Below are 22400 nucleotides of genomic sequence, written 5' to 3' on the forward strand. Positions count from 1 at the left end.
GTGACGATATATAAAAATGAATGTGTTTTTGTATGTATGTTTGTTTGGACTTTATAGACGGCTGAACCGATTTTCACAGTGTATTTTGGTATATCTGGAAGGAACTATAGGCTACCTTTTGTTTTGGAAATTCAAGTAGGCGAGGTACCACGCCCACATATATAATAAGTATTAAAAGTCGCATATCTTTGAAACTACAACAGCTAGAGTGCCTAAATTTTGTATGAACAACTTTTACATCCATGTGAACACATGTTGACAAAATGGGCAACCTAGCTACAGTGGGCGTGGCATATCATATATTTAAAATTCTGAAATTAGTATATCTGAAAAAGTATAACAGCTAGAGTTATCAAATTTTTTCGGAGCCTCTTTAGCATCGACATGAATATTTAGGACAAAAATTTGGCGGACTAGCAATATGGGCCGTGACACCCCCCATAGGAATTACATACTAAAATTCATTTATTTTGGAAATTATTGCAGTTGGAATCTTAAAATTTCGCACGAAGACCTTTAACATCCATGTGAATATTTGGGAGAGAAATGGGTGGATTTACATAAGGGGGGCTTAGCACCTCTCAAATGAATTAAATACAAAAATTCGTTTATCTCAGAAACATTAGAGTTAAAATTCTAAAATTAATAAATTTGGTTAATTTTTAAATAATTTAATTTTTTTATTGATTTCATAGTTTTAACTATAAAATTCCATACAAAATACAAGGGGCCCCAGCCAGGCCCAAGAGTTTCGTTGTGCCACTACTGTTTGGTATCCTCTTAAGGGTTAATACTGAATTTGTATTACTTTTCACTTGGAACTACTCAGAAGGATTACAAAGGAGAAAAATCACAAATTATGGGGAAATTTTATGAATATTAAAACTATTAATAAACTGGTTCTAAAGGACCCAATTGGGTCAAAATTTATTAGTAGAAGTCTAGAACTAATGCTACTAGTGGTTCAAACACACCCAATTTTAGTTTGAGCATTAGGATGGTATAGGAAAGTTTACAGTTGGGAATTAGTTTGGTACTAGTTTCATTTCCTGCAGGGATTTTATCAATATAGTGCAGAAAATAAGGGGTTTGGTGCGGAATTTTAGATAGCTAAATGAAAATTGGCACATAGCTTCTCCTTAGCATAATTAGTAATGGATTAAAAGTCACCGAAAATATTGTCTGTGCTAAGCAAGAAATTGGAGGTCAAAGGTTACAAAAATCTGTTTTTGGCGAATATCGCGCTTATTACATTATACAACAAAATCAATTTTTTTTCAAAATTACAAGGTCCGACCTATAAATTTTGATAGAGGAGACAAAAAAACAAGACACGTGTATCGGCGTTTTGAAAGTTTACATCTGAATTTCATTTGAGGGGGTGTTAAAGTTTTCCAACTCTGGCACATTCTTATTGTTAATCGGCATAAGAAACCATGTCACCCTTACATTTAAGGTATAAAATTTGTTCACTAAATTTATGTAAAATATTACGGAGAACATTTTTTTAGAATATGTTAACCCTCTAAGACCTCGAGGTATGGGTCTTTCTTGTCCTTCTTTTAGAAAAGAGCAAAAACACCATTAAAACAGGGATTTAAGGGGTTAAAATGTCCCGCAAAAATATTCTCAGTGAAATTTTACTATAAGTCTCTGAATACACCAAAACGGAAAGTTCAACCAGAAGGTAGAAATAAGACTCAACAAAAGAGAGCTTAGTGTTAATGTAGAATTTTATTTTAAAGTACCTTAAAATTAGCATGAAAAACTTGTTCAACTTTAAATAAAAATCACTATTATCTCTATAAATTTTGGTAGAGGAGACAAAAAAAGACACGAGTATCGGCGTTTTGAAAATTTACAACTGAATGTCATTTGAGGAGTGGGGGGTTAAAGTTTCCCAACACTTTTTTTATTAATCGGCATAAGAAACCATGTGACCCTTACATTTTAGGTATAAAATGTGTTCATTAAATTTGTGTAAAATATTACGGAGAACATATTTATTGAACATGTTAACTCTCTAACTCCTCAAGGTATGTTTTTTTTTTGCTCTCTGGACTCCGAAGCATTGCAGTCGCATTTGTTATAATGGCTTAATTTTGTGGTGCAAAGGTAATTGTTTTTTTTTTTGTTGTTTTTAAAATATAGTTTTATTTTTGAACTCTCGCTGAAGGTCAGCGAAATTCAATGCAGTTTGGTATTCCTATGCGGTGGTTAGATCCAGGTGAACATAATGACGCTACGTGCTATGTGTGTCAAAATAGTCCTATATTAAAGTTAAATAGATATAGGCGAAAAAGTTTTGTATACAAAGGTGTAATTCAGCCATGCTACCAGTTCCGCATTCTGACGAACTCCCAGTACCTGTGCTACAACTTCGAAGTCCTAGTCATTTTGGCAATGGAACAAACGCTGAAACTGGAACTTTTTATTGCGCAGGTAGTGATTATATAGAAAATGAAGTTATCCCAAGACCAACATTAATGTCGCAAGAGCATTTAAATGCATTGACTCGGAGACTGAATCTGTCTAAAAACAAATCAGAAATTTTAGCTGCAGACTTAAAAAGTCTTAATATACTTGAACCTGGGGTCAATGTTACCAGCTTTCGCAAGCGCCAAGATAGCTTTCTGCCGTTCATTTCAGTAAACGATAATAACACGTTTGCTTATTGCAACGATATTGAAGGTATAATGAATGCAATGAATATTGAGTATAACAACGAGCACTGGCGTTTATTTATTGATTTATCTAAGAAGAGTCTTAAAGCTGTACTTTTGCATTACGATAATGCCAAAAATCCTATTCCTATTGCCTATGGAATGAACATTAAAGAAAGCTATGAATCAATAAAATTAATATTGGACTCCGTAAAATACGAAGACCATAAGTGGCGGATCTGTTGTGATTTAAAAGTCGTTAGTTTCCTCTCAGGTATGCAGTCCGGATACGTTAAGTACGGATGCTTTTTATGCACTTGGGATAGCAGACCAATATTCCAAAAAACAATGGAAGTTGAGAGCTGAGGGAACATTAGGAGAGCACAATATCGTTCATCAAGCATTGGTACCAACTGCAAAAATTCTCTTACCCCCATTGCATATTAAACTCGGTTTGGTAAAAAACTTTGTCAAATGTCTGAATTTAACAAATGAATCATTAAATTTTCTTAAAACAATGTTTCCAAAATTAAGCGAAGCTAAGATTAAAGAAGGTATGTATGTGTTTTTCAGTCGTTGATATTGTTAAAAGCCTTAATATTGGTTTCATACCAACAGGTGTTTTTGTTGGTCCAGATATCAGAAAGCTAATGCAAAATGCTAACTTCGACGAAATGCTCTCACCAATTGAGCTCGAAGCGTGGAAAAGCATTAAGGAAGTGATATACAATGTCTTAGGCAAAAATCAATCTCCTACTGCTAGAATATACGTAGACAGCATGCTTAGGGCTTTTGAAAAACTAGGCGTTCATATGTCAACAAAAATTAATTTTTTAAATTCCCATATGGATTATTTTGAGAACCAGTTGTCAACGGAATTTGATGAGCATGGTGAACAATTTCATCAGACATGCGCACCCATTGAAGAACGCTTTAAAGGCAAAAGCATTCATTCACTTATTGCTGAAATATGCTGGAGTTTATACAATAATGAAGAAGAATTGCCTAGAGCTAAAAAAAGGTGTAATTAATGAATACTTACTATGCAAATTTAAAATAATAGTGATTTTTAGTTAATATTGAATCATTTTTTTCATGCTAAATTTTTTGATACTTTAAAATTAAATTTTAAATAAACACGAAATTAACACTAAGCTCTCTTTTGTTGTGTCTTATTTCTGACCTTCTGGTTGAATTTTCCGTTTTGGTGTATTCAGAGACTTATAGTGAAATTTCACGGAGAATATTTTTGCGGGACATTTTAACCCCTTAAATCCCGATTTTAATGATGTTTTTGCTCTTTTCTAAAAGAAGGACAAAAAAGACCCATACCTCGAGGTCTTAGAGGGTTAACATGTTCTACAAAAATGTTCTCCGTAATATTTTACATAAATTTAGTGAACAAATTTTATACCTTAAATGTAACATTAACAATAAGAATGTGCCAGAGTTGGAAAACTTTAACCGTGTCTACGTGTGTTTACGTGTCTTGTTTTTTTGTCTCCTCTATCAAAATTTGTAGGTCGGGCCTTGTAATTATTTTTTGTGTTGTACAGTGTTATGCGTCGTACGCGTTTAGATACTATTATAATTTCTATAGAGAATTGAATTTTCTACATTTTAGTTGTGGAATATTTGTGAATAACATTAGTTGTTTTCGAGCTATTTCTAATATTAGTTAAAAATACATAATTAATTTCTGTTACATCCCTTATCACAGCATCACTCTCTGGCCCATAGTCCGTCTGTCTGAATTTTCCGATGGGGACACAGGTCACAATTATGAATATAATTTGAAAAAAAAAATTGTCGACATAATCTATAAGGAAAATTTCTTCAATTTCATTGAAATCAGACTACGACTTCAACTACCTCTAATATAAGGTCTGTTCGCGTACTTTCCAGTAAAAAATATCCAGTAACTTTATGATAGAGAGTAATTTTTAATTTACTCTCAATCAAAAAAATATCCAAAAAAGTACGCGAACGCAAATTTGTAAAAAAAATTGCAATTTTTGTTTATAAACAAATATTAGTAATGCCTTTTTACTGAAATCTCAATCGCTAAAAAAACACCAAAAAACAAACAATTCGAAGTAGTATTTTTCTTATAAATAAATGGATATTTAAAGTTAACAAAGCATGTAATATTATTTCAAATATATTATTGTTTTAAAACATCATGTTACATACATATTAGTAAAATAAAAATTTACACAAAATCGCTAAGACAATATTTGTTATGATTTTTCACAACAAACAAACTCTTTTAAAAACTAATTTATGATAAACAAAATTAAAATAAATCTAATTAAAAATAATTTGTTAATAATCGTGTGTTATTAATTTATATATTTCTTTCTAAAAATGTAAAACTTACCAAATTTTCGTTTTCTTTGGTTTGTTTACATATTCATTAATAAACCATATGTTGTGAATATACGTTTGATATTTTTTACTGGGGAAAAAATATCCAGTAAAATTAAAAAATTCTCTATCAACGAACTGTCATTTTTATCGCTCTCTTACTCTCTCGTTGCAAGTTTTCAAAAGTACGCGAACGGAATCCAGTAACAATTACAAATTTTTACAAATTATCGAGTACGCGAACAGACCTATAGACAACCGACTTTAATTTGTTTCCAATATTAATGTATACCATAGGGTTTTTACTCTTTTGAAAACTCAAAAATTTTTACAAATTATCGAGTACGCGAACAGACCTATAGACAACCGACTTTAATTTGTTTCCAATATTAATGTATACCATAGGGTTTTTACTCTTTTGAAAATTCAAAACTTGTTACAAAATATTTAAAGATAAAGTCTGATTTTAATAAAATATTCGTGCAGTGGAAAAATAATGTACTATATTCCTCAACCAAAATGTAGGAAATTCAATTCTCTGTGGAAATTATAATAATATTAAAATGCGTACGACCCATATTAAGAAGGGTATTCCAATATCTCGTTAGGGTACAAGTAATTCTCGGTGACTTTTAAGCCCTCACTAGTTATGCAAAGGAGAAGCTGTGTACTAATTTTCATTAAGCTATTTAAAATTCCCCAGATTGAAGTCAAATGAAATATATTAACTTTATTTATTGTCCACAACTGTATAATATAATATGTGCCCATTAAGAAGTTTTGTAAATAATGTAAAATTACCTGAAATGAACCCCATGAAGTTTTATATTTGGCTACCTCCTTTGCAACTCCCCATCCAACAAAAGGAATCCAGAAATGTGGAACTAAATAAATCACGAATATAATGGCGTATATATACTCATCAAATTGTGTTGTAGTTTGAAGAATTCGCACACGCTCTTTACCAACGATAATAACAACCACAGTCAAGAAACACCAAAATATTATTGCGTATATTGTAGCTCCAGATTTCCAAGAAAATGTAATATTTCCGGGCCGAGAGCGTAGAATTGGCATAACAGCTAATACTCGAAATAGAATGAGTAACAATTTATGATCTCTGTAAAACTGTTAGAAGATAAATAGTGACACAGGTTTATTTTAGAATAATATTATATTATTAAACATGTAGGAAAGTATTGTCGGGCAAGGCCGACCACATGATACCCTACATCTGTATATTAAAGAATGATAAACTTAATATTATGACATCAGGCTAACGTAACTTAAATTTTCTGCGCTTATTGTAACTCTGGCGTAATACAAATTGGTTAATAATTTTCAGTTACAAATATAATATACTAGCTATTCCCAGTGTGCTTTGCTACCCTTAAAGCAATATAAATAAACGATTTTGAATATTTTAACTATAATAGTTGTTCAATTCACAATCAAGTTGTATGTTTTAGCTACTAAAATATAAAAACTTATGTTGTCAAAAAGAAACAAGTAAGAAAGTATAGTCGGGCGTGGCCGACCATATGATACCCTACACCAGTTATGAGTATTAAATGTGATTTATTTTTCATAATGAAGCATTTATCTTCAATATTCCCTTGTTCCGATACATTTAAGCAATTTATGGATGAAAAACTAATTTTCTGAAAGAGGCTTTATATGGGGGCTAGGGGCAAATATGGACCAAGCCCGATAAAATTGTGAATATATTTATATTTACATAATATATCATTGTGCTGAATTTCATCGCCATATTTGTGTTTATATGTTAATTTTGGACATTCAAGTAATTTTCTGAAGCGGAATTCGTATGGGAGCTAGGGTCAACTGGGGCCCGATCTTTATGAAATTTGGCAGGGTCATCAAGACTTCGATAAAACTTAGTTGTGCCGCATTTTATCGATATACCTGTATATTTAACATAATTATGAGCTCAGAAGCCCTTTTCGGGGGGTTCTGTTCTATGGGGACTAGGTGAAATAATGGATCGATTTTAACCATTTTCAATAGGTCCTTGGGCCAAATAAAACGTGCGTGCCAAATTTCATCCAATTATCTTGAAAATTGCGACCTGTACCTTGCGCCCAAGGTTTACATGGACAGCCAGCCAGACGGACGGACGGACATAGCTTAATCGAATCAGAAAACGATTCTAAGCGTATTGGTATACTTTAAGGTGGGTATGTCCGTCCGTCCGTCTGTCCGGCTGTCCATGTAAAGCTTGTGCGCAAGTACAAGCCGCAATTTTCAAGATAATTTGATGAAATTTGGACCAAGCTTGTTTTTTGGCACAAGGACGAAGCCTATTGAAAATGGTTGAAATCGGTCCATTATTTCACCTAGCCCTCATACAACCGTACCTCCCGATTTGGGCTTTTTATGCCATAATTACGTCAAATATACTATTATCTCTCTAAAAATTGGCACAAATAAGTTTTATATAATTATAAATGACACTGCAGATTTTCGTAATGATCGCCCCTTATTTGACCCTAGCCCCCATACAAATCAAAAAATGTCTTAAACGTCTAAAATTGACTTGTAACCATTTGCATCGCAATGAAACTCAACATAATTAACTATTATTTAAAAATATATCCTTTTCCCAAATTTAATGAGAATCGGCCCATGTTTGACCTATAGAAAATTTGGTTTTTATCAATAAATTGCTTAAATACTTTGGAATTAAGGTAAAATCAACATAAAAGTTTCATTGTGAAAAATAAAAATTTTTAAAATATGCTCATGGTGTAGGGTGTTATATGGTCGGCCATGCCCGACTATACTTTCCCACTTGTTTTGTATGTTACAAACATCACCACAAACCCAATATACCTTCCCCACTAAGTTGGTGTAGGGTATAAAAACACAACAGGAATTGCCTAGATGTATTGGCTACATTGATGGCTCCGAAATAAAACTTGCCGAAGCTCCACGCAAAAATCATGAGCTTTACTTTTCAAGAAAAAGACAATATGCTGTTAAAGTCTAAGCCGAGTGTGACTATAAATTGTCTATCAGGCAAGTTACAATCGGATATCCCGGAAGTGTTCATGACGCTAATATTTTTTTAAATTCTCCACTTGCAAAACACCCGGAGAGGTATTTTTCTGGTTCCCAATGGCTGGCCGGAGATAGTGCATATCCTTTAATGAACTTATTAATTACACCATTTAGACGGAATAGTTCAGAGAACACTTTAGAGGAAAGAGAAAAGTTCAATAAATATTTTTCAAAATATCGCGTTCGGATTGAAAATTGTTTTGGGCTACTCAAAGAAAAGTTCGAAAGCTTAAAGGAATTAAGGTTTCGAATGTTAGGAGAAGAAAATAAGAACGAGTGCAATGACTGGATAATGGTGTGCTGTATACTTCATAACATTGTTATAGAATTAAATAATAAAAAAATCTGTGAAAATGTTCATCCAAATTTTATGCCACAACAAAATGTTAACAATAGAAATGATTTGTTTAATTTTATACAAAACACTTCAAATTAAATTGTTACCCTTTTTATTAAATACAAACCCTTTTCATTAATTAAATAAAATCATTTTTTATTAAATTTTTTTTCTTTCTATAAATAAATTATTTGAAATTAGAAAGACAAATTTAAAGATAAAATAAAAATCTATTTTTTCTAATTTCAATAGAATATTTAAATAATAATCTAGCCTATAATCTAGTCTATAGTCTAGTCTATAATCTAGTCTATAGTCTAGTCTATAGTCTAGTCTATAGTCTAGTCTAGTCTATAGTCTAGTCTAGTCTATAGTCTATAGTCTATAGTCTATAGTCTATAGTCTAGTCTAGTCTATAGTCTATAGTCTAGTCTAGTCTATAGTCTAGTCTAGTCTAGTCTAGTCTATAGTCTAGTCTAGTCTATAGTCTAGTCTAGTCTAGTCTATAGTCTAGTCTATAGTCTAGTCTAGTCTATAGTCTAGTGTATAGTCTAATCTATAGTCTAGTCCATAGTCTAGTCTATAGTCTGGTCTATAGTCTAGTCTATAGGCTAGTCTATAGTCTAGTCTATAATCTAGTCGATAATTATGTAATTTATTATTATAATTATGTAATTTATCATAGTCTGTAAGAAATTGTTCCTAGACTGAATTAAATAAATAAATAAATAATCTAGTCTATAGTCTATCCTATAATATAGCCTATAGACTAGTCTACAGTGTATTCTATATTCTGCACTATAGTCTAGTCTACAGTTTATTCTATATTCTAGACTGTAGTATAGTCTATATTCTAGATGTCGCGTAGTCTATAGTCTAGTTTATATTCTAGACTACCGTCTAGTATATAATCTGAAATCTATCCTATATTCTGGACTATAGTCTAGTATATAGTATAGACTATAGTTTAGTCTATATTCTAGAATATAGTCTAGTCTATATTCTATACTATAGCCTAGTATATAGACTAGATTATAAACTAGACTACAAACTAGGCAAGACTATAGACTAGACTATATACTAGACTATAGACTAAACTATATACTACACTATAGACTACACTATCGACTAGACTATATACTAGACTATAGACCAAAATATAGACCACACTATAGACTAGACTATAAACTAGATTATAGACTAGACTATATACTAGACTATAGACTAAACTATAGACAAGACTATGGACTAAACTATACACTGGACTAAAGACTAGACTATAGTCTAGAATATTTACTAGAATATAGTCTAGACTAGATTATAGTCCAGAATATAGAATAGACTTTAGACTAATATATAGGCTAGATAATAGACTAGACTGTAGTCTAGAATATAGATTAGACTATAGACTAGACTATATACTAGACTACAGACTAGTCTATAGACTAGACTATATACTAGAATATAGACTAGTCTGTAGACTAGACTATTGACTAGACTAGACTTTAGACTAGACTATAGATTTTATAATTATGATATTATGATTTTTTAGTTAAGGTTTTATTTTTAAACCGTTTTTGATTTTTTAAAGTTTGATCTTTAGTTCATTGAGTTTTAAATATTTTATTTTGCGTATTATAACCGCAACTCCTCCGTAGCTAATCTTTCTTTCATTTGTAGTTCCATTATTTTTAATTCCTTTTGAGTTTCCAGCTCTTTCATCTTTAATTCCAATTCCCTTTCCTTTATCTTGATCTCTTTTTCTCTGATAACGATTTCCCTTTCCTTGATTTCTTTTTCGTGTTCCATTTTTGCTTTTTTTAAAACCATAATTTCCGACTGCATTTTCATAATATCTGACACTGCAGTTCGGGAATAAAGGCCTTTACGGCTGCATGACTGCTTAGTCTCTAGTAAGGAGCTATCTGATGCAGTCAGTGGTGGTGTCGTCCACATCTATATTTCTGTGGAATTTAGAAAACTTCCATCAGATTCTTCATCTAAACTATCTTCTATTACTGCTGTTTCAGTAATTTTGGAACCAAATATATTATCCAGCTCATCATAATAACAGCACATTTTCAATAAAGTTGCTAAAAAATAAAATTTAAAATAAGTAAGGTATTCAGGCATGTAAGAGTAAATATAGGGATTTGAATTAGAATTTGAAAAGGACCCGGAGTATATGTTCTAAGACCAATATTTCGATGTGTTACAAACGGAATGACAAATTTTAAACGAATTGCAATGTCACTTTAAAATGTAGATTAATGGACGGACATGGCTAATCAATAAAAAATATATATTTTATCGATTCTGATATTTACCTTTTACTGTTTTACCTTCCATGCTTCCCGCTCCAGTCGAACCTTCCCATGCTTATTATAAGACACCCGCATATTCCTAACCTTGGATCTCACTTGTTTCCATTCCATTCCACGTTCTTTTGCTCTGTGAAGCGCTTATAATAAACCTGGGCTGTTGGTTTCTATACAATGTTAATGGATACATTTCTGCGTTAAGCAATACAAATTTAAACCAATTTTACTTACCTCAAAGTCCCTATTTTCCACGAGAAATTCCAATAAACTTTTTTCTTCTTCCACAGACCACTTTCTTGGCGGATTTAAACGAACACGTTTTGGTTTAGGCTATAAAACAAAAATAAAATTAGAATAATTTAATAATATAAAAAACTTACCTCAAAATTATCCATATATAATTGCTAATTTCAATTTCTTAATTTTGAATTATAAACTTCTTTTTGTTTTGATGTTCATGTTTATAGTGTTGCCATTCTGTTGTTTTTGCAACAGAATGGTAACACTATTTACTTTTTTGTTTATGTGCTGTTTACTTTTTTGTTTATGTGCTAAAATGAACTATTGGCAATACTGAAACTCTTTACAACTTTTAAAAGACGTAGGAAAAATTGTCGTAGGAGTTGTATAGAGCTTTTGCATAGAAAATACCAACAACATTGTTATGACTGTTGTAGCAGCTGCTGCGTTAATTAAGAATTAAATGTAGGTTAGGTTAGGTTAGGTTGATAGGAGGATGTATACTACATCAAATCCGAAGAAATACACCTAGGCCACTATCGGGCCTGTTGTGCGCTCCAATTCAAGAAAAAAAAAAAAAAAAAAAAAAAAAAAAAAAAAAAAAAAATTGTTTACTGAATGTATTATTTTTCCATGTTCAGAAACTCAGTTTCCTGGACGTAATTCCTAAGAATCTTCCAATCGGTGTTGGTTAAGAATGTTATTTCCGGAATAACATCACTTCCAAGATACTTGGATCTAACTTCGACGAATGACTTAGGTGTCGCATAGCTAGGTTTCCCTGGTTTGGGTATAAATATTACCCTTGCATCCTGCCATTTAACTGGGGTATATGCCAATTTTAAGCATGCAGTGAATATCTGTGACAGATGTACGGAAACCAGTCCCGCCTCCATCTGCAAAAGTGCCGGGAAAATTCCATCCGGCCCTGCAGCTTTATAGGGAGCAAAGCTCTTGATTGCCCCTTTCACCATGTCAGTTGTAATTACTATTTCCGTGTTACCCTCCTCTTCCTCCAATATCGGTTCATCTATGTTATTCGATATACCGGGTGGGAAATGAGAATCCATTAGGAGTTTCATTGTCTCCTCCATATCCTCAAGCCTCCTGCCCGTGTCATCGATCATAGATTCCGGTTGGACATGAGTTTTGGATAGGAATTTTTTTATCTTCGATACGTCATTTACGCTATCTACCTGTTCACAGAAAAGTTTCCAGGAGTCTCGTTTGGCTTTTCGAACGATTTTCTTATATTCACCAAGTTTATTACGATACTCATCCCAGTATACTGCGGTCTTTTTACGCCGTGCCCGGTTAAATAGTTTGCGAAGAGTCTTCCCAAGGTTCCGGATCTCCCCAGTTACCCAGGGTTTTTCCTGGGCAGATCTCCGCTCTCGCAGAGGGCAGCTGTCCTCGAACGATTCAACCAGGGCACTTGTGAACGTTTCCACTTTGGCATCTATATCCTCTTTATTTCGACATTGAAAAGTGTCCTGACCTAAACGGTTCTTTAGTAAGGTCCCGAACATTGTCCAATTAGTTTTAGACTTATTCCGAAACTTTATCGGCTTTGGTGGTGGCCTTAGTATTTTGAATCTTATGTACCGATGATCAGAAAAGGAGTGCTCGTCCGAAACTCTCCAATCCTGAATTTCGTTTATAAGCTCTTCTGAACATATAGTTATATCTAATACTTCTTCTCTGATTCTATTGACGAAGGTAGCTTTATTACCTAAGTTCAATGTTATCAAGTCTTTAGTATTAAAGAAATCCATGAGGGCTTGTCCCCTGCGATTGGTGTTTGTACTACCCCAAGCTACATGATGCGAGTTGGCATCACAACCTATTACAATTTTCTTATTTTTCCTTTGTGCCTCTTCAACCAGTTTCATCAGATCCGACGTTGGTGGTAGTGTCGGAGAATCGAAAGGCAGGTAAATAGATGCAAGGAATATGTTGCCACGACCTTGCTTCAGCACCGTTGCATCCGATGTTGATAATCCTGTTGAGAGGAGAAAACATAAGTTCTTGTGACATAAGATACATGTTCTCGGGCGAGATCCTGTATCAGCGTAGAAAAGTTGGAAATTTACGTGATTTAATCCAGAAACCTTGTTGCGAATCGTCCAAGGTTCCTGGATTAAAGCTATATGTATTTTACCTGTGTTGATTTTAGCCATCAGAGCGTTGGTAGCTGTCTCGCTCCGATGGAGGTTTATTTGGATAACCTCAATCATGGTCATCCATTAAACGGTCTTCCAGCGAGTTGGTGGTCACCTCCTCGCTCTTTGGATTTGACTCCTCCGGATAGCCTGAAGTGGCTATTAATGCAGTGAGTACTGTTGATGGCACTGCGGTGTCCTTATCAGGCATAGGAATAGCAATATTTTTAATAGACACATTCCCAATTCTGGAGAGCATTGCTGTTCTGTCTTCTGGCGGGTGAGTGATTTCCTCCTCGCTTTTAGGATTTGACTCCTCAACATTGCTAGTACTTGCTAATGATGCTTTGGGTACTGTCTTAGGTGTTTTAGTGTCCTTGTCGGGGCCGGTTTTGACAGCCCTTTCAATCGGCGCCTTCCCAATTTTGGAAAGGGCAACTACACTTTCTTCTGGCGAGTTAATGGTAAATTCCTCGATTTTAGGATTTGACTCCTCAACGTTATCAGTAGTGGATACTGATGCTGTGGTCTTAGGTTTTTTAGTATCCTTTTCGAGGCTTGTTGTAACAGCCCTTCCAATCGGCACCTTCCCAATTTTGAATATGACAGATTTAGAGGCGAAGTAAGCTCTACCTTTATTCTTGGCAAGACTAGCCATGGATTTCTGGTCGATACCTATTACAAATAAAGTTCCCTCAGGTTCTTCTTTCCTGTAAAAGACATCCCATTTTTCCACGGCCAGCTCAGCATTTTGACCTCCAAGAATTTCCAGTATACGTTCATTAGCCAGTTTACTGCCCCATCCTTTTATGTAGACAGTGGACTTTAGGAGCACCGGAAGCTCGCTCTTCTTTGCCAGTCCCAGCCTAGCGCCGTCCCAGGGAGGAGGGATACTTTCCACCAAGTTCTTTAGGGTGCTAACACATTGGTGAGATGCCAACCTCATCAACATCACGCCCATGCTGAACTCGCAGCTCTCGCTCTCTATTGGTTGTTTGCCCTTCGAAGCGATTGCATGGTCCACTATCTTATTGTTGACCAGGTCTTCTATTTTACTCTGTTGGTCTATTGGAATTTTGCCTGTCGGATTACCGGCATCGTAAACTGCATAGCAGAGATCGTCCCGGTGCCTACTTCTGGCAACTGTGGCGTAAGATGGCGGCTCTTTTCCTTTTCCTCCGTCTAGCTTCTCCTTCCTCGTTTTTCGGGGCTTCTTTTGAGATTCCCTTACCTTCGAGGTTGATTTCGCCGACGTGTTCGTCTTCGGAATATCTGGCTTGGCGTTGTCACCCTTACTCGCAGGATTCTCACTTGAGATTCCTTTGAGTGAAGTATGGCTTGGCTTCGACTGTGTATTAGAAGACGGGGAGCTCTTTTTCTTCTTAGGTTTATTCTCAGTTGTCAACTCCTCGGGAGACCTGATCCTTTTTGCCTCAGATCTTGTGAGAGAGTTCGATTTTTCCTTTGGAGTGTCGTGGGATTGACTAACTATGATTTCCTGAAGCATCTTTTTCAACTTCCTCCTCTGTGCTCCAGAAAGTCTTTTCTTAGTAATAGGTAATTTAGCTATGCTATCACTCACCTCTTTCACCATTTGCTCTACTTCATCCTTTTTGGGATTTGCTATAATGGTATTATTTTTATTATCATCTGAGGATTCAGAGTCGGAACCCTCACCTATATTTAAAGGCTGAGGTAGCTTAGAGCTCTCTCCGAGTACATCCTTCTCTTTCACCCGTATATTTTTGCCAGCGGCATGCTGTACACTTGACGCATTGTCCGCCACGGAGGCCAAGGTACCCACCTCCGTAGTAGTATTCTGCTCACGATTGCAGGATGACGACGACACGTGACTCGCGAGTAGATCAACACTTGCCGCCGGTACTGGGTTATTTAGGCCCTGCACCGTAACTTTTATCTTTTTATTTTTATTTTCCATATTTGTTTTTTTTTTTCCAGTTTTTTGGTCCGCGGGGAATATAATATTCCCAGGTAGTGGACAATCTGCCCTCCCTCAGCTTAAGTGAAATTAAAGCTGGGAGAGGACAGATGGTCCATCACCACCCCCTATCCGCCACCCGGGGACGCGCTCGGTAGGAAAAATCTGGAAAACTCCCCCGAGTGGAAAACTCCCCCGAGAATTAAATGTAACCCATGAAAAATGTGAATAATCTAATAGCTTCCCAGATATACGAAATTTTGTATTTAATTTATGGAGGTGCCAATCCCCCATTTAAAGTCCGCCCATTTTTCTCTAAATATTCACATGAATGTCAAAGTTTTTCATGTAAAATTTTAAGATTCTAGCTCTAATAGTTTCTCAGATATAAAAATTTTTCTATTTAATTCATATAGGGGTGTCAAGCTCCCCTTTATTAAAGTCCGTCCTTTATTCTCCAAAATGTTTAGATGAATATTAAAGTTCTTCATGAAAAATTTTAAGAATCTTGTTCTATTAATTTTCCTGATTAATAGAATTTTTATATTTAACTAGCTAAAACCCGGCGTGCTTGCTACCCCTGTCGATATAAAATAAAAAATATTCAAAATACATATATTGAAATAAATTTTTTGTTTAGGAAAATTTTATTAATATTTGTTTGTCACTATCCAAATGTTGGATATTAAAACTTTTACTTGTAAAAGTTTGTAAAGATATTGTCATTCTACCGGAAGTTATTAACAATGCATTTTCCGGGAATACGTACGTTTGTATGGGAGGTATCTTATTTTTTCGTAGTTTTTGATTCATAACTCTTTCCGATGTAAACAGATTTTGCTCATTTTCAGTACCAAGCTATCTAGGACAATAGTGAATCTTTTGGCCGAATTTCATTAATTTATTTAGCATCGTTTTTACGTGAGCGTGTTTTACGCGACAAACAGACAGACGGACATTTCTAAATCGACTCAATTTGATAAGGACCCGGAATATATATACTTTGTTGGGTCTCAGATGAATATTTCTTGGTGTTACACACGGAATGACAAACTTATATATACCCTCTATCACCACTGATGGTGGTGGAGGGTATAAAAAACTTGATTTACGATTTTTGAAAATCCTAGCTCTTACAGTTTCCCAGATATACGAATTTTTGCATTAAATTTATATGGAAGGTGCCAAGAATCTATTGAATGTCAAAGTTATTCATGCAAAATTGAGGATTCTAGCTCTAATAGCTTTTCAGATACACGAATTTTTTCATATGGGAGGTACCAAGACTGCCTAAAAGTAAAGATGAGGACTCTAGCTGTTATATTTTCTAAGATATACTAATTTAAGATTTTCTTTATATGGGAGGAGCCACGCCCACTATAGCTAGGCTACTCTCATGTGTTCATATGGATGTCAAAATTTTGCATACAAAATTTGAGGACTGTAGCACTTGCAGTTTCTGAGATATGCTGCTTTTAAAACTTATTTTGTATGTGGGCGTGGCACGTCACCCACTAAAATCTTGAAGTAAAAGGTAACCTATAGTTCTCTTGAAACATACGGGAAGAGACTGTGTACATTTCAGAAAAATCGGTTCAGCCGTTTAGCTGTCTATAAAGTCCAAACAAACATACAAACACACATTCATTTTTATATATATAGATGGGGGTGTTACGCCCCCTATTGCTAGTCCTCCAATTTTTCCACCAAATAATCATATGGATGTCAAAATTGTCCATAAAAAATTTGAGGACTCTAGTTGTACCATGTTCCGAGATATTCGACTTTTGAAGAAGTGGGCGTGGCACTTGCAATTTCAAAATAGAAAGTAGCCTATAGTTCCTTCCGGATATAGTTGAACATACACTGAAAAATTCAAGAAGACAAACAAACATACAATCAAAAAAACAATTAAACAAACATACATTGATATATTTATATATATATTAGGCTTCGTTTCAAAAAATAAAATGTTTCCCGTTTTTGTGATATCACAACTTTTTAGAGGGTTTTTGTATCAGTGATTACTATGCTGTAATAATTTTTTCAAAATTCCAACTCCTTCCTCTGCATATCTGAGGCGGAAACCACTGATTTTGAGCGACTTTTTTAACAGAGCAGAAACTGTAGAATTTATAGGAAATCATGCTCTAATAATTGATTTTATAAGAAAAATCAAAAAGAATAAGCTTAATTTCACACTTTTATAATGCTTCAAAAGTGCATTTAGTACAGTGCTGCCCATACACATACTGTTACACATCATAACTCCGAAAGGGATTACAATAGATTAAAAATTTTAACACTATTTTTTTAAGGGCATTGAATATTATATTTATGAATGATAAAATCAGGTTTTGATTTTTTTTTAAATTGCATTTTTTCTTTTGCTCTTATGCATTTATAGTGCATCTAAATTCTGTCAAATTAAGTTTATATATCTTAAATTTTCCTGTAGGATAGTATACTAAAGTCAGATTTGAAATATGTACAGCAGTTTTCGGTCTATAAAAAAATGTCGCCCAAAATTGGTATTTTGGCCGCAGATATGCAGATGAAGGAGTTGAAATTTTAACAAAATTATTACGCCAATATTAGCGCTGTTCCAAAAACTGTCATAAAAGGTATGATATCACAATTTCAAAAATATTGCGTGAAGCCTAATATATTTAGATTCATATGGGAGGTGCCGCTACGCCCATAGGCAGTCCGCCAATTTACTACCCAATATGTTTACATGTATGTTAAAATTCTTCGTGCAAAATTTTAAGATTCTAGCTCTAATAGTTTCCAAGATAAAATCATTTTTGTATTTAATTCATATAAGAAGTGCCACGCCCTGTGCTGATAGTCCGCCCACTTCTCCGACAAAATTTGAAGACTCTACTGTTATATTTTCACATATATACTGATTTAATATTTTCCTAATATGTAAGGTGACACGGTCACTATAGCCATTCCGCATATTTTGTCAACAAATATTCATATGGATGTGAAAGTTGTCCGTAACAAGTTTTAGGACTCTAGCTGTTGCAGTTTCTGAGATATGCGACTTTTGAGACTAACTTTGTATGTGGCGTGGCATTTCGCCTACTTGAAATTCCAAAACAAAAGGTAGCCTTTAGTTCCTTCCGCACATACAGGAAGATACCGTGAATATTTCAGGAAAATCGCTCCAGTCGTTTAGCAGTCTATAAAGTCCAATCAAACATACAAACACACATTCATTTTTATATATAGATTGATATGGGCGGTACCAACTCCACATTGAAAGTCCGCCCGTTATACTCTAAATGGTCAGATGAATGTCAAATTTCTTTAAGTAAAACTTCAAGATTTTAGCTCTAATAGTTTCTCACATATACGATTTTTCTATTCAATTCATATGGGGGATTCAAACCCCCCAAGTTGAAAGTGCGCTCTCTATTCTCCAAAGTGTTCAGATGAATATTTGAGTTTTTCGTGCAAAATTTGAAGAATTTAGTTCTGTTAATTTCCCAGACAAACGAATTTTTGTATTTAATTAATATGGGAGGTGTCGCTCCCCTCACGGCTAGTCCGCCAATTTATTACCCAAAATGTTTAAATGGATGTTAAAATTATTCATGCAAAATTTTAAGATTCTAACTGTAATAATTTCCAAGAAAAACGAATTTTTGTATTTTATTTATATGGGAGGTGCCACGCCCCTAAATATGTAATCATGTTGACACTAAAGTGACTCCGACAAAATTTGAGGACTACAACTGTTATATTATCTCAAATATATGGATTTGATGTTTTATTATTATGGGCGTGGCTCCTCTCCCGCTACAAACAAACACACATTCATTTTTATATATATAGATTCATATGGGCGGTACCAACTGCCCCTTGAAAGTCCGCCCGTTATACTCTAAATGTTCAGTTGAATGTCAAAATTCTTTAAGTAAAATTTGAAGATTCTAGCTCTAATAGTTTCTCACATATACGAATTGTTTCAATTTAATTCACCCTCCCACCTAACAGATGTCTGTTTCCATATTGGGCGGTCTGTTAGGAACGATCTATTGATTTGCTTCTCCTGTCACTGAGATACGGAAATCAACAGAAAGTCCTTTTGAATCCTTTGGATTCACGCACTTAAGTGTGCAAGTCCCGAAATCCATCAACCGTTTGTTCCAGATTGGACGGATTGATGGTCTGTTTGCTCCCAGTGGGACGGCAGTTTTTAGTCCTGGCAGAAGGCCAAAAATGCAAATGCGGTGAGGTACCTCTGCCTGTCGTGGCGAGTGCCTTTGCCGCAAGAGCAGCCTTTGCTGATTTAAAGTCAGCTCAGATCCTGCATTCGGGTGACAATAAGGTCTCCCAAGTGCCCTGTGCTTATGGGGAATCGTCGACCCCGATGACGGATTCCTCTACTGCACCTCCCCCTACATTGGAAAAGTAATCGAACTCGTTGTCGATCCTAAAATACTTCCCCCAGACACAAAACACCTTCCAGAAGGGCTTTTGTTCATCGGCGGGCCGCCGAACGTCATAGCGCCAAACCCAACGATGCTTTAACGAGTGACGAGAAAGCGTCTCTCGAGTGGGCGAAAAGCCTCCTGGCTAGGCTAAAGTGCTCTAATCCTCCAGCTTAGGCAGAAGTGGTTGAATCCACCGCCGATGCGCCTAAACGGCAACGATCTGAGGAGGAGACCCTTTCTTCTATGCCGAATGACCAGCCGACTAAACGTCAAAAACAGGCGCAAACTATTGTTACATTAGGCCTTTCAGTGAGGTAGCTAGAAACCCACTGTTAAGGGCAATTGTTTACCGAAGCAACAGCGACGGAGCCATCTCCCAGGAAAAATGGGGGTCTATCCGTCAGAATATGCTAGGCGTGTACTGGAAGATCCTAAAGGAGAATCCAGGACATCCCCCAAAATGATGACACTGGTTGGTTCCAGGGTTATATCAAGCTGCTAGCTTGTTCAAATGAGCGATCTGCGCTTCTACGCAAGCTAGCTATTCAGTCTCTTAGGGGAGGGTGCCCAGGAGCAAGGCCGGTAAGCGAAATTCCTCGTAGACCGAGATCAATTGCCACCATCCCAACTAAGCCCCATGACCCGGCGTTCTGGCGTTCCTCTAAAGCGGAAATCCTCATTTACCTACCCACGATTCGAAGGTGGTGAAGGTTTCCACCCCGATGGGAAACGTCAGAAAGGCAACGGTTGTCCTTAACAGTTGCCTATGGTTTTGATAGTATTTCCCTACGCATTTATCGTAGTGACGCCAAACGCAGCGGCCTATGGTACCAAATTGGAGGCTCCGCCCAAGGTGAAAAATGAGAAGGCCGACGATCCCGCTTAGGCTTGCCAGACGTACTGTTTTCAGCAGTACGCGTACTTTTTTTTAGTAATTGTACTTTTAACTGCATAACCCCTAAAGAAGTACGCAATTGTACTTCTTTTTAGTATTTGTACTTCTTTTTGTACTTTTTTTGTATTTTACCATAATTTTATAGGTATAAATATGACCATAGACAATTATTCTACTTATAGAATCGCTATTTAAGGATAGATAATGCTCATCCATTTGATATGAGGTTTGGATGCCTTTGTCATGTATTAAATAATACATTTATTAAACATTTGATTTAGACAGCAATGCACAGTGGGAGAAATGGTCAATCTGGTGGATCTTTATTTATATCTTTATAAATAGTGATCTGATCTATTAGAAATGTTCAGTGAAATTATAGCCAAGGACATGGTCTTTAAAAGAATTTTTTTTTGGGACATGCCACTTTCGTACAGGGTGCGCCATAAAGTGTTGTATCGGTCACCCTCGGTTGTTCATATATTTAATAGTAGTAATATGTTTATAATTTTTGTATTTCATTCGATTTGAACACTTTTTGAAAACGATATCATGTTTTAGACATTTTAAGTTATATTTAAGGTATTTTCAGACTACAATACTGAGTATTAACACACTTCAAATTAAAAATATTATGAAAATAATTCGCATTTTCAAAAAATCAATCCGAAAAATACATTATATGTTTACACTATAATATTTGTAATATTTTTTATCCAATTTTCAATTATTTATGCACTTTTCGTTCTTATTTTTAATGTATTTTACAATTTTTGTTTGTTTTTTATTGTATTTATAAAATACATCCCGAATACGTTTGAAAATAAAAAGTTTTTGAATTGTTTTAAAAAATTTATGAATACCACCGTATGCCAAAAAAATCAGTAATATTTTTGAAAATCAAATTACAAATTATATTTAGACTAGTAAATTGTATTATGATACAAACATTTTTGACAAGTATTAATACTCAGTATTGTAGTCTAAAAATACCTTTATTGATATTTGGACTTATACCCTACAGTCAGTATGCACCGAAACTATTTTTTATTTTATTTTTGTATTTTAATATTTAAAACGTGGTTTATTTTTTATTTTTAAAGCATTTACGTTAAATTCTACGTTAATTCCTAAATATTAAGGCAATTTAATTGTGTACAATTTATTTTTTGAAAAAGGCCATATATGGGGACTAGGGTCAAACATAGGCCAATTTTCATTAAATTTGGTGGGGGTATTTATGTTTATATTAAAGTTATTTTTGCTAAATATAATCGATACACTAGTATTTATATGGGAATTATGGATATTTAAGTCATTTTATGAAGGGACTTTGTATGGGGGGTAGGGTCAAATGTGGTCCGATCATTATGGAAATGGACAATGTTATTTAGGCTTATATATAATTTATTTGTAACGACTTTTGTAGAGATACTAGCGTCTTTAAAAAAATTATGAGCTAAAAACCATATTCTAGATGTCCGTTTGTATGGGGGCTAGGTAAAATAATGGGCCGATTTGAACAATTCTCAATAGACTTCATCCTTCAGCAGAATAGTGTCATGTATGGCTGTTAAAAGTTTTTTTGTTGGTACTGGTTCACTTTACCAAATGAAAAAAGTGTGCGTTTTTTCATTTGGAACACTCATTAAAAAACGTGATAAGTCAAAAAGTTGCAGCTAATTTTCTTACTTGACATAGAAAACAGACCAAAAAAACTAATAAACTAAACGATAGAGCGAATCTTTTCGAATCCACCCAACTTTTATTCAACAGAAGATTATGTTACACATAATAAAACACTCTCCTACAAAGGTCATTTTGTGTACCACAATTCAGAACTAACCCGTACAAGCAGAGGCCACAAACCAATTTTTTCCCTTAATAGATTCCCAATAATTTCAATTAAACCACTAATCCAAATAAAAAAATCTAAACTTAAGATTT

At 34.6% G+C, this 22400-nt stretch overlaps 1 pseudogene; it reads right to left on the minus strand.

Moving 5' to 3' along the window:
- Positions 1-10404: 10404 nt before the first annotated feature.
- LOC119606402 lies at positions 10405-11164 on the minus strand (annotated as a pseudogene).
- Between the last annotated feature and the right edge of the window lie 11236 nt (positions 11165-22400).

Source organism: Lucilia sericata, unplaced genomic scaffold, assembly GCF_015586225.1.
Source record: "Lucilia sericata isolate MDLA Ls3-8-SP2 unplaced genomic scaffold, ASM1558622v1 Contig000579F_arrow, whole genome shotgun sequence".
Classification (NCBI taxonomy): domain Eukaryota; kingdom Metazoa; phylum Arthropoda; class Insecta; order Diptera; family Calliphoridae; genus Lucilia; species Lucilia sericata.